An 18048-nucleotide genomic window follows, 5' to 3' on the forward strand; every position below is an offset into this window, starting at 1 on the left:
GCTTTAACAACAACACACTGGCAGGATTCTGAATCTGCCTTCTTCCCTGGAGTTCAGAGAGTCTAGGTTCTAACAGTTGTATTTTCTCACTTCCTGGTGTCTGTTATTGCCCTATATTGGAAACCGTTTCCCTAAATCCTGCTTTCCCTAAAGCACACCCCATGATAGGTATCTGTGATTTTCTTCCTAATAATCGTTTATTGGTTTTGCATGTGGTTTTCATACTATGTGGCCATTATAATAAGGAACTGGTCCTAACATTGAGATGATTAGGAGCTGAACCCATGCAGAGTGGCTTTGATAACCCACTCATTCAGCTTGCTCTAACCATCAGGATTAAAGACTATGAATAATTCTAGACTCTGCCTGTTTTCTCTTCCTTTTATCGAATTCTGGCTGGTTGGTACAATGCCTCCTTGATTTATTGGTCCAACACCTTCTGTTCCTGCTGCCTGGGGTTGATCAATGGTTGCTGCTCCTGCACTATAGATCCCTAATATGATATTTCCTTTCCACAAAGAGAAGCTGGAGCTTGAACTCAGGTTTTTGTGCTTGTGGAATAAGCATTTTATCAATTGAGCCATCTCTATAGTCCAAATTTTCTTTTCGATGTCTCAATGTCTTCAAATATTAAATGTTGACAGGACTTCCTGTATCAGAAGGCTGTTTTATGGATTAAATAATTATAACAAATATAAATGATTAAATACTACGTAGCAAGGTGGTAAATATTTAATAATATATGGAATTCCATGATTTTGATAGTTGAATAATTCTAAAGTTACAAAATTTTGACAAAAACAAACCCCTCTATGAAATGAAAATTCTCTTGAGATTAAAAAAAAATCAAGCAGCATTATAGTTTATAATATTAGGAAAGACTAGATTCTGCTAGCTAACCTGATTTCATGAGTAAATTACAAATCTTATGGAAATCAATGTGGAGAAAGACAAATTGACCTTTGTCCTCTTTCTTCTTTGCATTAAGATGACACCAATGACTTGACTGTAGATGATGATAAAATAATATTTGCAAAAAGAATTTTGTATAGTATGTTGAGTCTGAAAAAAATTAAGTCATCTTTCGAAATATAAATGCATCAAAGGTAGCATTTATCAAGGCATGATGATTTCCTGCACAAATAAATATCTGACAATGTCTTTATTTGGCAAATGGCTTTTGAAAGATTAAGAATGAATGAACATCAAGTAAGACAGGATCACCTGCGAGTAATGCTTTTATGGAAACACTTAAATTTAGAGTATACTATTATACAACTTAGATTATACTATTTTTTTCCTTCCTGGGAATATGTTAACATTATTTTCTTGGATTTGAGCACTGCTAAGAAAATTACTCCAAAACTCTGGCTTCAACAGTTTAAAAGTTGAAAGCTAGAATTTGTAAAAGCCATCTTATCTTAGCTGTCAGTTAAGAAAAACTTATTGTAAGGTTAATGAGTCATCCAGCTTTATAAATATATTTTATTAGTTCGATGCAAGAAAAAACTGAAAGAAAAATAAAAAACACTAACCCATTAACAACAACCAAAATAAATCAACAAACAGAATGACAAATGGATACAATTATATTTATTTTATGTTCCTTGTATGTGGGTTCAAGCCCTTGACGCCAAACTTGATGTTCTGAGTTTGACCCCCAGATCTCATATGGTAGAAGGAGAGAGCTGGATCCTGCAATTTGTCTTCTGACCTCCCCACTCACTCTACGGCACGTGTGCAACCTTCGTATACACTTCCGTATGCATGCAAAACAAGTTAAATGCAAAAGTCATCCTTCTGTTGGAGAAATGATTCTTTGGTTGTATGCTAATTCTAAAAATTATGACACTCTTGTAGATGTAAGATTAACAAAAAAATCAGAAGGCTATGATGTTCTTGGTTCATCTTAATGTAATACAGGAAAACAGCTTTGCCCAGGCTAGTGTATCTGGGACAGAGAAACAGAATAAGCTATCTAATGGAATTTACCACATACCTTCTCTTCTTACATCCTCATTGACAGATCTTAACATTTATTTCTAAAATGTGCTCATTTTTGGTAAGGAAGTGGGTGTTTCACAGGGAAATCATGTTACTATTAAATCTTGCTGGAACAAAACTTCTCTTAACACAGGTGTGTTCCTGGCGGCTCACCTGGCTTGACATGCCATCAAGACTCTTTTCATGCCACTAATTAGCAAGTCTCATTGTTTACTACTATATCGTGGACACAAAGTATTTCTGAAGATGCTGGCTTTTAAAAGCCCATGCATTCATCTAAGCTCTCTCTTCCTAGTGATGCTTTACTTGTCTCTGGGCTGGCTAGTTTTCTGTCAACTTGACACAAGCTGGAGGAGGGTGCCTCAACTGAGAAAAATGTTTCACTAAGATCAGGCTGTAGGCAAGATTGCAGAACATTTTCCTTTTTTGCATTTTTTATGAATTATTATTATTATTTATGATAATTTATTTACTTTGTATCCCTGCTGTGGCCCTCTCCCTCATCTCCTCCCAATTCTTTTCTCCTTCCCTCTCTCCCTCCCTCTTCTCCCTATATGCCCCTCCCCTAGTCCATTAAAGTGTCCCAGTGGGTTCCCTAGTAAGGGAAGCAGGGGCTGTCTCCGACATGAACTCAGTGGCTGGCTCTCTGATCACCTCTCCCAGGCCACAGAGGACAACAATGCAGACAGTCGTGATCAGACCTGATAGGCTGAGGTCAGATGGAAGGGGAGGAGGACCTCCTCTATTAGCATTTTCTTAATTAGTGATTGATGAGGGAAGGCCCAGCCCGTTGTGGTGGTCTCACCCCTGGACTGGTTGTCCTGGGTTCTATAAGAAAGCAGGCTAGCAAATCATGAGGAGCAAGCCAGTAAGCAGTCCTACTCCACAGCCTTTTCATCAACTCTTGCCTTCAGGTTCCTGCCCAGTTTGAGTTCCTGCCTTAGTTTCCTTCAGTAGTCTGTGTCAGGATACATAAGTCAAATAAACCCTTTCCTCCCCAAGTTGCTTTTGGTCACGGTGTTTGAGTACAGTAATAGTAACCCTAACTAAGACAGCCTGTCCTCTTGAAAATGACATAAATAAAATGTATTGAACATAAATAAAATATTGAATATAAATAAAATCATTGAACATGATGGTAGTGATAGAATGTTTTAGGCTTTCTTTTACTAAAGTAATTTTGCAGCAAAATTGCAAAATAATTATATGTTATATCCATAGGCCAAAAAAAAATTGCTTCTAATGATGGCTTTGAGACTTATGAAATGCTCTATGTTGAGGTCTTTAGTTTAACTCCCTCTATTGGGTTCACCTTCACCTAAGAGGTTCTTATTTAAGCCTATGAACTCTGACAATAGAATTCAGCCCACTTATGCTTTGTGATTTGAAAGGCAAAAACATTCAGTTTTTAGGTTCCTGCCTAAGAGTACCACACTGAACAGCATGCCTTTAAACCTCAGATAAGCCAGAAAGAATTGATATTGTCAGAGGATTCTGGAAGAATCTTGTCAATGTATGCCGTTTGATTAGTGTTTTTGGACTGTTTTTCTTTTTTCCTGGATCCCAGAGGGAGATAAGATTGTACGTACCAAAGCCAGGTGTGGTGCCACATACCAGTAATTCCAGTCCTTGGGAGGCTGAGGCAGAAAGATAATGACTTAAAGGCCCCCCCAAAGTCATAGACATATTCCATCTCTAAACAAAACAAACCCTAATAAAACAAAACTTCACTGAGTATTACTGTATACATAAAAAGCAAAATTATCACAAAGTATCCTTATACCTACTTTCTGTAGTACCCTCTAATATTTACCACACTGTTATTTTATTACTTTATTATAATAAATACTTTATACTCTATTTTAGAGTAATAGTTTAATGTTCTTCACTTGAATACTTTTTTGAAGCTGCCGTCTCCTTAACTATCCTTGAAGAAGTTAGCTCTTTAAAAGTTCCTTTGTTTTTGTTTCATTGTTTAATAAATTCTTTAACAAGAACTCTATATATTTTCATCATATTCAACTTCCTACCCCAACCTCCTCTCTTCCCTGCCTACCCAATTTTGTGTTCTCTCTCTGTCTTTTTTTTCTAAACAAAACAAAAATCACGCCAATTTGTTCTGTTCATATATTGTTAGATATATGACCTTCCACTGGAGCTTGGTCAACTTATCAAGGGCCACACCCCTACAGAAAACCAACTATCCCACTCCCAGCAGGTAAACATTGCCAACAGCACTTCAGTGAGGGTTAGGACTTTGTGCTCACCTTTTATCTCTATGCTCGGATTGTGTTCAACTTGTGCTTGCACGGGTCATGTACGTACTATCGCAAATGCTGTGAACACATATGTGAAGCTTCCCCTGTCCAGAGAACACTGTTTTCTCAGAGTCATTTACTGCTTGTGACTCTTATAATCTACCTGTCCCTTTCCACAAGGAATCTGAGCCATGAGGAGAGGGTTTATAATACAGATACCCAATTCAGTCTAAACATCCTACAGTCTCACTCTCTGCACCTTGGCAAGTTGTGTGTCTCTGTGTTAGTCACCATATACTGCAAAAAGAAGCTTCTCAGATAAGAGTGGAGAGATGTACCAATCTATGGGTATAACAGGAAGCCATTACAATTTCGGTTAATACTATATCATTTAGCAGAGTGACCGTAGTAGACTGTGCCTTGGAGTCTGTGATTTATTTCGCCACAGGTTCTTAAACTTAATAGTGGCACTGGGTATGGTTTTTATCTTGTGGAGGAGGTCTTAAATCCAACCAGAAAAGGATTGTTTACTCCCATGACATTCATGCCACTATTGCATACATGGACCTGTCTAGCAAGAATGATCATTGTAGTTCTCAGGATTCATAGTTGGGTAGGATTAATTATTATTATTTTCCCCCAGTAGTTTGTATAGCGCCTTCCTCAGCCGTGCTGGATTCTGCTTCCAGACATTTGTGATGCTTTTCTTTCACCTGAAAGATACTCTTCTCTGTTTGAGTATCCATCTCTGCCCCACACAGTGTCTTTATTAGCCCTTCCCCTTCACTCCCCAGACACCTTTTTTGTTATGCTAATTGTTACCCTATATTATAATTACCCGGTTCATTGTTTTGTTAGTATAGAGAACATACATTTATTATTTACACTAAAATCTTCATATTCTTGGCCCGGTGACTGATAATTTTGAGTTATTATGCAATAAAAGAGTAAACCACACAAAGTCCTGTACATAAAGACTGTAATATAAGATTTTACTACCCAAAAATTCTCTCTCCTTAACTAGAGAATAAAAATTTACAATCAATAACAGTAATAAATTCTAAAATGTGTTGATGATAGAATAGAATATCTGGAGAAGAAAATTACTCATATAATATTAAGTGATCAAGAAATCCCGAGGAGATATTTTTAAATATTCCTGATTAAAGTTATTAGTTTGTAAAACTTGAAATGTAGAAAATGATCCGAAGGAACCCTTCTTCAAATGAAGACTACTGGCTGGCACGTTGAGTCTTGTCGGCCTGACTGAATTTAGAATCAGCATGGAAATGCACCTTTAGGGGTGTCTCTGAGGATGTTTCCAGAGAGACTTAACGAAATAGGGGAGATCTAACCTGAATGTGTGTGACACCATACTATGAGCTAGAATTCCAGACTCATTAAAGAAAAGAGCTAGCCCGGCGTCAGTATTCCTCTCTCTCTGCAATTTGTCTGTGGGTGCAACCCGCTCCTGCAAGTTCCTGCCACCATGCCTTGCATACCTTGACGGACTATTCCCTAACTGTGAGGTGTGGCCCTGCTGAAGGAAGTGTGCCACTGTGAGTCAGCTTTGAAAGTTGAAGACCTCACCCTACTCCCAGTTCACTCTCTCTGCTTCATGCTGGCGGTGAAAAGCAAGCTCCCACCTTGGTGTGGCTGCCGCCATGACTGCTGCTTCCTGTCATGCTTCTCCATCGTGATGGACTCTCAGGCCTCTGGAACTACAGGGTCAAGTAAACACTTTCTAAGTTGCTTTGTTGTTTTAACACAGCACCGGAAGAGCAGCCAATACTGCTGTCTACGGTTGGCCAACAACAGCATTTTATAGCTCCATCCCACCAACGGGACAGCATAGATTCAGAAAGAATTAGCAGATAGGATAACTTCCTATGAATTAGAGTATTTGCCTTGATTTTAGAATAAGACATATTAGTGAATCTCTACTCTAGTTCTGGACTTTCTTAAAAATCAAACTCAAAAGTAACTTCTTGCTATTTCTAATTCATTGTGCTGTGGTCAAAAGTTTTGAGGTATTATTCTGTAGCTAAGTTAAGAATGGCCTCCAATTTACAATCCCCTTGTTTTATCTTCCAGAATTGTGGAATCACAGGTATGCCTAGCTATGTTTCATATCTTGACTGAACATGAAATATAATAATGTTATATTTTAAGCTAGAATTGCCCCAAGTCAGGCTTTTGCATCATCTATAAAGAGAGTGGGGAGAGCTGGAATAGGCTCATTTGTCCAGTCATTAAGATGCCACTTTTTAATTCTTGTGATATAGTTTCAATCTCACCATGTGAGGAAAGAAAAGAAGTTAGGATCATGCTCCCTCCTTCATCCTTTTGGAGCTAGAGGGAGTGATGCCAAAAGACTAAGTCAAAGAAGTGATTAAAATTTGAACAAATGATACCTACTCAATCACCGGGAATGTCTGCATTTCATTGTACAACTCTTGCATTTACTTCTGTAAACAAACTTCACAAAGTGGCGATTGTTCACCTAAGATCAAAGTGTAGCCCTGCTCGTACTCTTCTTGAACTCTCAATTTCCGAGTGACATGACAGGTTGCTCTTTGTGTCTGCCATAAGATCCACAAATATTTGAGCTTCAAGAGGGCTTGAGAACCGAAACAAACACCATTATTAGAAAAGCACGTGCTGTGTTATTGTGTAATTGCTTTCCTGCACGGATCATGCATGGGAACTTAGAAGTTGAGGTTATGGCTGAGATAGAGCTGAAGCCGATGGTTTTCTCGATAGTGTTTACTCTCTGTTTACACTTCAACCCTGCCATCTGAATTGTTCTCCATCCTACTTTCCATTTTTGTGTTGAACGGCTAGTTCTGAAATACCAAGTATGTTAAAAAAAAAAAAAGCCACTTAAAACTCAGAGAAGGTCTGCTCTTCCACTGCTCAGGATACTTGAAGATTTTAAATCAGAACTAGGAGGATTACTTCAGATCAGGAAAGCTGGCTCCTGTCTGCATGTTTTTCCTGCATATTTTCCAATGCTCAACTATGAATTTTTTATCATGCCACTGTAATTTAAGATGAAAGGTTGAGAGTCAAGTGTTTTTTAATTTAATTTAATTTTTTGGTAACTTTTGCCTGTAAGAAATTACATATTTAACATTTAATTGAGCCAAATTGTTTGTACCTGAGCCTTAGAGACATGTCTACCTGACTGTCCCCTCTCTGATTTGGGGTCTGGATCCTATGCTTATTACTCTTATACTTTTGTGTGTATACAGTAGTTCAATAAAAAATGTTCCTCTTATAGGAAAAAATAATGAGGGTGGGAGATATTCGTAGCTCCTTTTCTAGGTAGAGTAAAGTAGGTACTCAGGATAGAGTAAAAATGTCCAACTATTTGATGCTCTTTGCCTATGTGGTTATTGATTAACTCAACTTCATATTTCAGTATGCCATGATTTGAGTGTTTGTCTTTTACTTGTTCAATACTGAGTTTGGTACAGCAAAAAATAAGCAAATGTATATGAAGGAAAAATAAAAGATGGATAGTCATATTTTTCAATTATAAGATAGTGCTTTGAGTATATATTTTTTTACTATACGTTTGGAAATAATTTGCAATAATTTTCCTGATTTAAATTCTCTTAGGGGTGCATGTAAAATCTATACAATCATTAATATTTCCCTCTGTAACATCCGATATATTCACTTTAGCAAATATCTTTTTGGACTTTCATCTAGTGCTTAGAAATATGCAAATGCAAAAACCTAAAAATTAAAGGCAGCCTAATCTTTTGTCATGAAGAATTCAAAAAATACTTGTTAAACTTACGAGAGAGAATAGTAGAAATAATTACTAATTTATGTAGAATATAAATTATGGACAGAATGTGGGAGCACTTAAAGGGTTACTGGTATAAAAAGTGGCAAGAACGATGAACCATTCAGAGAGTAGGCAGGGAACACACAAGTCCCCATAAGCAGAATGCTTGGCTAACAACTGCTAGCATACTGGATGATTGCTTTCCCCTCCCTTTATACTCCATCAAGAATGAAAGCCTGGGAAAAGATCACACAGCTGGCCAGGCTTGAGTTCCAGGACTGTCCCTTGGCTGATCTGCATGGAAAGGAGGCTGGTTCCCTTTGGTTTCCTTTATGGAAAGACCACACACAGCAAGTAAAAGCCGAGGTATGTGTATCTGGTTCCTATCTGCCCAGTGGAGTCAACTGTTAAAGCATTAGCAGTTTTATAATTTGGATGTTAAATATTATTACCGGTTAATTTATGATGAAATTTACCTTTTAAAAGACAATAAATCTACAAGGAGAGCAACAGAACCAAGAGATCTGGGCACAGGAGTCTTCTCTGAGACTGATACTCCAACCAAGGACCATGCATGGAGATAACCTAGAACTCCTGCACAGATGTAACTCATGGAAGCTCTGTGTCCAAGTGAATTTCCTAGTAATGGGAACAGGGACTGTCTCTGACATGAAATCAGTGGCTGGCTTTTTGATCACCCCCCACTTCCTAAGGAGGAAGCAGCCTTATCAGGCCATAGAGGAAGACAATGCAGCCACTCCTGATGAGACCTGATAGGCTAGGGTCAGAGGGAAAGGAGGAAGACCTCCCTTATCAGTGGACTTGGAGAGGGGCATGGGAGGAGATGAGAGAAAGAGGGTGGGATTGGGAGGGAGTGAGGGAGGGGGCTACAGCTGGAATACAAAGCAGATAAACTATAATTAATATAAAAATTAAAATTAAAAAGACAATAAATGATCAAAACATTTCTTCCTACCACTTATGCCACTGAGCAGAGAGAAAGTTATGACATAGGACTCTGTTCACCTTGCCTTAGTCATTAACATCACATATCATACTGACCAATCTTAGAAGGAGAACTATGTTTATACTATATTATATGGCTAATATCCACTTATGAGTGAGTATATACCATGTGTGTCTTTCTGCTTCTGGGTTACCTCACTCAAGATGATCTTTTCTAGTTCCCACCATTTGCCTGCAAATTTCATGTTTTCCTTGTTTTTAATTGCTGAGTAGTATTCCATTATGTAAATCTACCATGATTTCTGTATTCATTCCTCTGTTGAGGTACAACTAGGTTGTTTCCAGATTCTGGCTATTATGAATAGAGCTGCTATGTACATGGTTAAGCAAATGTCCTTGTTGTATAGTTGAGCATATTTTGTATATATGCCTAGGAGTGATATAGTGGGATCTTGAGGTAGCACTATTTCCAATTTTCTAAGAAAAATGTTCAATCCTCATTTAGAAGGACAAATGAGATAGACACTGGAAGCAGGAGAAGACAGGGAACAGGACAGGAGCCTGCCACAGAGGGCCTCTGAAAGACTCTACTGATCAAGGTATTGAAGCAAAGGCTGAGACTCATAGCCAAACTTTGGGCAGAGTGCAGGTTATCTTATGAAAGAAGGGAGAGACAGAAAGACCTGGAGGGGACAGGAGCTCCAAAAGGAGACCAATAGGGCCACAAAACAAAAACAAAAACAAAAATAAAACAACAACAACAACAAAAAACTGAACTGAGCTGTGAGGTCCCTGCAGAGACTGTAGACAATGCATGGAGAGGACCTAAAACCCAGGGGTCTTTTCTGAGACTGATATTCCAACAAAGGACCATTCATGGTGATAACCTAGAACCCCTGCACAGATGTAGCCCATGGCAGCTCGTTCTCCAAGTGGGTACCCTAGTAAGGGGAGCAGGGACTGTCTTTAACATGAACTCAGTGACAGGCTCTCTGATCACCTCCCCTTTTAGGGGTGCAGCCTTGTCAGGCCACGGAGGAAGACAATGCAGCCAGTCCTGATGAGACCTGATAGTGCAGGGTCAAATGGAAAGGGAGGAGGACCTCCCCTATCAGTGGACTAGGGAAGGAGCATAGGAAAAGAAGAAGGAGGGAGGATGGGGTTGGAAGGAAATGAGGGAGGGAGACACAGCCAGGATAGAAGCTGAATAAATTGTATTAAATTATAATAATAAAGAAGTTTTAAAAAGAGAACTATGCTCTGCCAATGTCAGCTACAAATGGCAGCAAGACTCTGACAGCATCTGGTGAGGACTAATTTGCCATTTGGAAAATAAAATAAAGAGAAAACAACATACGTGAGTCTTTGCAAATTATCTGGTACATGTTCTTGATGTAAGGTAACTATGATAAATGTGTGAGCGCGCAATGCACGTGCGCATGCACTGTGGTATGGGGCATGTGTGTACCCTTATCTCTGCCCAAGGAGCCAGCTGTTAAACATTTATCAGGACACCATGGCAGTAATTTCCCCAAAGGACATCAGAAGTCCGGGCAGCCAAAGGCAAAAAGAAAAGCTGTTTCCCAAGGCAGACATATCAGTAGGCAATTACCAAACAACACCTGGAGTGTGTGTGTGTGTGTGTGTGTGTGTGTGTGTGTGTGTGTGTGTGTGTTGGGGGGCGGTTAATGAAGGGTTCAAACAGTAAAATCAAGCTAAGTGGGGAAAAAAAAAGATTATGGACAGAGTTAAGGGGTAAAATTCAAGGTCAAGGGAGGTACTGTATTGAAATGCAAGTTTATGATTTATCCTTTGGAAATGTCCTCTGGACATTTATCCTTTGGAAATAGCCGAGGGTTGAAGGTGATATCAAGGGATATCTTGAAGGATACTACATCTTATTCTCTGTAACTCTAGATCAGACTTACAGTCATATCAACCAACACATGACTGACTATATCAGAGTGACTCTGTTCTTGCTATGAACTGGCACATTCGTCTCTAGGCCCCTTAGCTTTCTGACCCACAAAATGGAGATAGTATTAGCTACTCCGCAGTATATCTTTGAGAACCTTTGGGTTATAACATCCTGCACTGGGTGAGTCTTGAACCTATATCCTCTTGCCAAGCTATTTTTGCCTCAATTTCCCACATCAGGCCATTTTTCTCATTCTCATCCTGCCTGGGCGTTGACACCTTGTGCCGCATGCATGCCTCTCTTAAGATTTCCTTGTTTCCCTCCTTGAGCTCGATATGCTGCTCAGAGCCATCCCTGTGGACACGCTCTGCTGCCATTGCCTGGCTGTCTGACTACTTATCTTGTATGACACAGACATACTGCACTAGGCTGCCTCCTGGGCGGGGTGGGTACTCTTTTTCACCCTGATCAGACTCTGACCCATGTGGTCCTCCATGAGCAGAGGTGCTGGACACATGTTCAGCCACAATGATTGCCTAGAACCGAAATGTCCAGGAGCATAAGTGAAGGAAAAAGGAAAACATCTCAGTATGTCTGAAATACCAAATTCCTCATGTTTTTCTTTGAATCCTCTGTCTTAGGAGCCATGAATGTTAAGGGTCTTGTTTGTTTTGTTTTGTAAATCTTACAGAACTAAAATTTTAAAGTAATGTATGCCTGTATCCTGATATCCCATTAGGTGCAGAGAATAGTTCTTATTTTACATGAAAACCACACATGGTTTTGTCTTCTCTCAGGTTAGGTTTAGTGGAGGAATTTCCCAGTTTGGTTCCAACCTGTCTGTCTTGCCTGCCCTCTAAGTTCTTTGTACCTTGTGACCTAGCATGTTGGCTCTGCTGAACTTTTCACCTACCACAAATATGTCATGCTCTTTAGCACATTGGCAGGCTTTTTCCCTCCTTCCTGGTGAGCCCTCACCCTGGGCTGTACCTAGAAACTGCTGACTCATTGTTTAGGACTCTGACTTGCCCCTCTTGGTGAAGTCTTTCCCACTGGTAAGCCGATTCTCCCTGCTTCTTCAGAGAGTGCTTGAACATGGGCAGATAATATTCTGCTATTGGCTGGCTGTATAAAGTTCAGCCAACTGCTTAACCTATGCGTGCTTCAGCTTCTGTGTGAAGTGGCCCTAATAATTGTACAACTTCATAGACTTGGACAACTTCCTAAAGCTGAGAGGAGACCAGCACGAAGCTAAATTTTGCTGCTGTTTATTATTATTACTACTACTAATTATATTATATCTCTCATAAAAGAGTAAGCTCTTAATTCCAGAATGCAATTCAACATCAATGACATGATATACTATCAGCATTTTCTGGAGGAGCTAATTAATTCTGCAAATACTTTTCAGGTGTGTGCCACTCTGTTAGGCAATGCTGTGACTAAAATAGTGATGTTTTGTGAACTCACGGAATAGAAACGCTGGTGGGGAATGAGAAGCTTTTGCAAATAATTACACAGGTGAATGGCTGAATAAGATAATAGAAACCGTGATAAGTCTATATAAAAGGACAATGATTGTCACAGAAAGGAGTGTGGTCTTTGTGCCCACTTCCTGACACAGGGCTTCTAAAGCCTGCAATTCCGTGAGGGGCCGGCCACAGGAGCACCTTTTGTTCTGATGAAGCAACATTTGGCTGACCCTGGAATTTCAGGGCAGGACTGGAGGTTAGAAGCATGGAACAGTTTGCCCAATCCCAACCCCTAGGTAAGTTACCACAAATTCAATCATTCACGGCCACCTAATGAAAACATCAGAAGAACTTTGGAGTACATACAGGTTGATGAACACATCAAGGTTGTGGGACTGTGGCAAGTTCAGATAGGACAGGGGACTCTATGTTCACCTCCCTCATTTCTGGTTCTATGTATATGTTTCGTTTGGCTGTTTATTTAGTTGTATCGTTTATCATACATCATTAATAGTTCAGTGCTGCTATAGATTTATAAGGCATATTTTCAAATTGTCCAACATTTGACAATCGAGGGTCGCAGGAACCCTGACTTTGTGGCCAAGACCAACAGGAGTACATAACTTGAAGACTTGATTCTTATGACTGGCACTTGAAGGCAGTCCAGCCTTAGGGGTCTGGAGCCCTTAAAATTTGCTGAGTCTGTTGCTAATTCTGGGTACTTCAATTGTATTGGACTGAATGGTATGTCTTCAAGTTGGCATCATAGTTGGTTGGGTTTTCAAGAAAAAAAAAAAAAATAAACAAAACTTCTAATTTTAAGGTCAGAGATAGTATAAGTAAAACTTACTTAATCAGACATGATTGAAGTGGGGTGATAACTTATATTGAAAGATATGACATATTTTTGACGATGTAAAATTTGTCTGAGACTCAAATACTGACTAGAAACCATAAAATAGAAATTCTGCCTGTGAAAAGTGTGTGTTGAGAAAGAACTTGGCTTCATTATGTTCAGTTTACAGATGTGGTGAGTGGGGTTGTAGGCAAGAAGAGTACAGAGTGAGATAGAAGAGGAAGGCTGAGCCAGGCCATAACAAACTTAAAGGACTTTGGATATTACAAGACCTATGCTGGAAAACAATTGTACTTTCTGGTTATGGTGGTGAGGCTCCACTACAAAATAATGTGGTTATGCTGGAAACAACTGAGAGGACATGAAAATCCCAGGGAGATGCAGAACAGGTGCTGTAATGGAGCAAAGAGGGGGGAGAGGGAAGGGAGGAAGAAAAGGGGGCGGGGAGGGAAGGACACACCTGGTGATGGTTTAAGTGTCATGGGAGTCTGTCATGATGGCCAAGGTTCAAGGTTATGCATTAGGAAGGGCTGAAGTCTAGGGATAGTTCACTAAGCTAGGAGAAATTGGAGAAGGTGTGGTTTTCCAAGAAAAACAAAAACAAAAACAATATAGTTTTGAACATGTCCAGTGTATCTGGGATCAATGCAGGAAGCGTAAGTGGCAATGTCAAGTGCAGTGCTGACTTTGGCAGGCTGGAATACAGAGGGATCTCATCTCCATATGTAAATGTGAGAAGAAATTGTGAGACTAGAGGTGAGATCTTCGTCCCTTCTTTCTCTTGATTTCATTATTGACAAAACCCACGAGTCTTATTTGCTATAGTCTTTCTGAATAATTGCCCACCTAGCCCTCATGTGTAGGTGAGTGGCAGTTGTGGTTTGAACATGTGACCATCACAGGCACATATGCTAAATTTTTAGTCCCCAGGCTACGGTACTTTTGCAGCGATGGGGATTAAGACAAGGAATTTAGATCACTGGGCACACCATTAAAGAAGGTATTGGTGCCCTGCTTACTTTCTGTTCCTTCTCTTTTACTTCCTGGCTACCAGGAACTTTCATGGTGATGTACAGCCTTGCCACAGACCACAGATGCCAAAACAATGTGCCATCCAACCACAGGCTGAAAATTAGTTTCTAAGATTAAAAAAAAAAGCCTTTCCTCATTGTAATTTAATGGTCTCAGTTACTTTGCTGTAGTTACAGAAAGCTGACTGATCCAGTTACAGTTGCACAGATCTAGGATTCACTGAAGAGTAGAGTCAGTCTGTAGCATTTACATGTTCCTCAAAGTGGAAACCGTTAGGTAATACTGCGTAACTAAAACTACTGAGCTTATGGGGGAAGTGGGGGTACAATACATAAAAGCTTCATTAGTGACATGCAAAAAAATTGTAGACAGCAAGCAAAAAGTAGTGACAAAGTTTTACACGTGTTAAAGGGCTGTGATAAGGACAGTTAGTTACTAACACAATTAGAACCTGACTGTAGATGTGAGCAGCGGAAGGATTGCAGCAAAGTCATCTGGGGTGTTGAAATATCACATACAGACAAATGCAGCTCTTTAGGCTGGACCAGAATATCAGTCATATGATTTGCATCTTTAAATCCCAGGGCATATTGTTCTGCCTTTGAATTGTAGGTCCTTCTGGTCATACCATTTTAATGGACTTTCATTTCTCCAGAAATACGTAACAATGCAACTTGTCTTCAATTCACCTTTGTATTACTGCTGGCTATTTTTTAAGGGTCCACCATATTTGGATTTCTGGCTTCATCAATAGCTGAAATCTTTGCAAAATTTTCCATCAAAATGCCCCTCTTATCACCAAGAGGAGCCACGTCTGTAGGTTCTGTTGATTCCTGCTTAAGGTCTTTGTATACTTCCTCTTTGATTGTGAGAATGCTTCCATTTTTCCTGCCGTTTAGTCTTCAAACCACACGGTGACCAGGCTTGTTATTTATTCTCTTTTAGGACTAACCAACACTTGCTATCATTGTAGCCGCTGACTTCCTATTCTCTTCCATTCTGCCTCTCCTGGTTGATATTTTTAAGTAGGATACATAGAAGACTCTAATGAATATTTTTTAAACACAAAAATTTACAAGTACAAAATGTGGCAAGGACAAAACCTTAAAGTTTAACACCTTGATGTTGAGTTGGGATAAATTTAGTGTGTGTGTATGTTGGGAGAGTATTGGCTGGTTTTATGTGTGAACTTGACATGAGCTAGAGTCATCATAGAGGAAGAAGGCTCAGTTGAGGAAATGGCTCCATGAGGTCCAGCTGTAAAACATTTTCTCAATTAGTAATCAATGGGGGAGAGCCCAGCCTATGGTGGGTGGGCTAGTGGTCCTGGGTTCTATAAGAAAGCAGGCTGAGCAAGCCAGTAAGAAGCACCCCTCCAAATGGTCTCTACATCAGCTCCTGCCTCCAGGATCCTGTCCTGTTTGAGTTCCTGTCTTGATTTCCTTCAATAATGAACAGCAATATGGAAGGATAAGTTGAATAAAGCCTTTTTTCTCCAACTTGCTTTTTGGTCATGGTGTTTTGTAGCAGCAATAGAAACTCTAAAATGCTGTGTGTGTGTGTGTGTGTATGTGTGTGTATGCATGTGTATGCTGAATATTCCTACTCAGCTCAGTTTATTTGCATAAAGGCTTTTGAAAATATTCACATAGTGCTTTTAACAGATAAAGTCATGCATAAACTAATGCATGTAAATTTTCATTATACTTAATTTTTTTCTTTAAGCCTCAATTATCTTGGAAAAATTTGCAAATTTGTATTTCCAAACAATATTAAAAGTTCACTGTAAATTTTTTTTGGCTTTTATTTTCAGTATTTTCAAGTAAGTCATGTAAGTTGTGGAAAATAGAAAGAAGATTGCAAAATGAGTTTCTGGCTGCAAATTTGCAGTAAATGATTTCTAGGTGAGAGGGCAAGTAACGAAGTGAGCATTAAGTGGCTTGACTATTTGACTTATAGTCTCTATCATGAGAAACTTACAGTTTTGTTTCCTTTCTTTTCTTTTCTTTTTTCTCTTTTTATTTTTCCAGAATCTCAGTTCTGTTTCTCAGATTCTTACTAGGATTGCTTAAAGGAAAATGGCTACTTGACCAAATGGTCAGAGAGAAAACTTTTCATTTCCCATTGCTTTGTCTGGGCAGTTACAGGTTTTAGAAAAGAAAGAAAAACCTGGAAAATTTGTACATGGAGATTTAATGCCAGGAAAGTCATGGGAACTGTGAAAAGTCTTTTCTGGGAGCTGAGGTCATTCTCTGGTGTCAGAGCTTTAGCCTTTCATTCCCCCTGCGTGCAGTTTCCTGGAGAACTTTTGATGGCTTTTAGGGCCATTCTTATAAGCCATGAAGTAATTTAATTGGATTCTAAGAAATGACAATTTTTGTTTATAAGCTCCTCTTGAAAATCCATAGTTCCCTTTATCTATGTGTCTATCTGTCTATTTCTATCATCTGTCTGTTTGTCAGTCCATCCATCATTCATCCATACTTCCATCCATCTATGTATCTATGTACCTATGTATGTATGTATGTATCTGTCTATTATCTATCATTTTTCTACCAATCATATGTCTATCAATCATCCATCTATCATCAAGTTACTACCTGTCTGTATACTGCTTTCTCATCTATCTACCTATTAACTTATCTCTTCATATCTGTCTACCAAGCCCATCACCTGTTTGGCTTATGCCAATTCCTTGTGACTATAGATGCATTTATGGCACATATCAAGAACACAAACCATTAATTTTTATCACTTAAAAATTTTTAAATTCCAGTTTTAATTATAACAAAATTGATCTGTGCATGGGCTTGAAAATCGACTAACTATAGATGGAATATAAGTGGATATCTGCTAATCTTCATACTTATATTAAGTATAATTATATGTATAATTATATGTATAATTATACTTAATATAAATATAATTATATAAATATAATATATAATATATAAATAAATATAAATATAATTATATAATTATATATTTATATTAAGTATAATTATATAATTATACTTATGATCTTTATACTATATACTTTATACTATGTGCTATTATAAGTATAATCTTTAAATTAAGATTTAGATTAATCTTTAGATTTAGATTATACTTATAATCTTCATATGATATAAATCTGTTTATACTACAGATTTTCATCATTTTTATTGAGTTTTTTCTCTGACAGTTTCATACATTTGCAAAGTATGCTTTGAATATTTTAAGCCCAATTGTCTCTAATCTCCATTCCACCCCTATTGCCTCCCTGTATATCCTTCCCTGTTATTCATGACTTTGTTGTTGTTTTGCTTTCTTATGTTTGTTTGAGACCCACTGAGTTTAACCAGGTTTGGATCGTCTGTGTAGTTGGCCTGAAGGCTGGCTATCAATTGGAGACTGGTGGGCTCCTCGGTGGGCATACAACAGAAGATGATAACTGTGTCTCCCTCAGAATCCAACAGCAGCCAGAAGTTCAACAGGGAGCTGTCAGGCTCTGTAAGCTCAGTCAGTGGTTGGGTATTGATGAGCTCAGCGTTGTGTATGCCATTGCAGGCTGCCATAGTTACTGTGAGTTCCTGGTTGCATCAGCTGTACCAAGCCCAGAGGACATTTTTAACCTATATCCTTCTCTTCTAGCCTTATGACAGTTTTACCACAATGCCTTCTGTGACGATCCCTGAGGCCTAGAAGAATTATGAGCATGTCCTACCATGCCCTGGTCATGTGGTACAAGGGATTGAACCTAG

The sequence above is a fragment of the Meriones unguiculatus genome, chromosome 3, assembly GCF_030254825.1.
Source record: "Meriones unguiculatus strain TT.TT164.6M chromosome 3, Bangor_MerUng_6.1, whole genome shotgun sequence".
Taxonomy (NCBI): Eukaryota; Metazoa; Chordata; class Mammalia; order Rodentia; family Muridae; genus Meriones; species Meriones unguiculatus.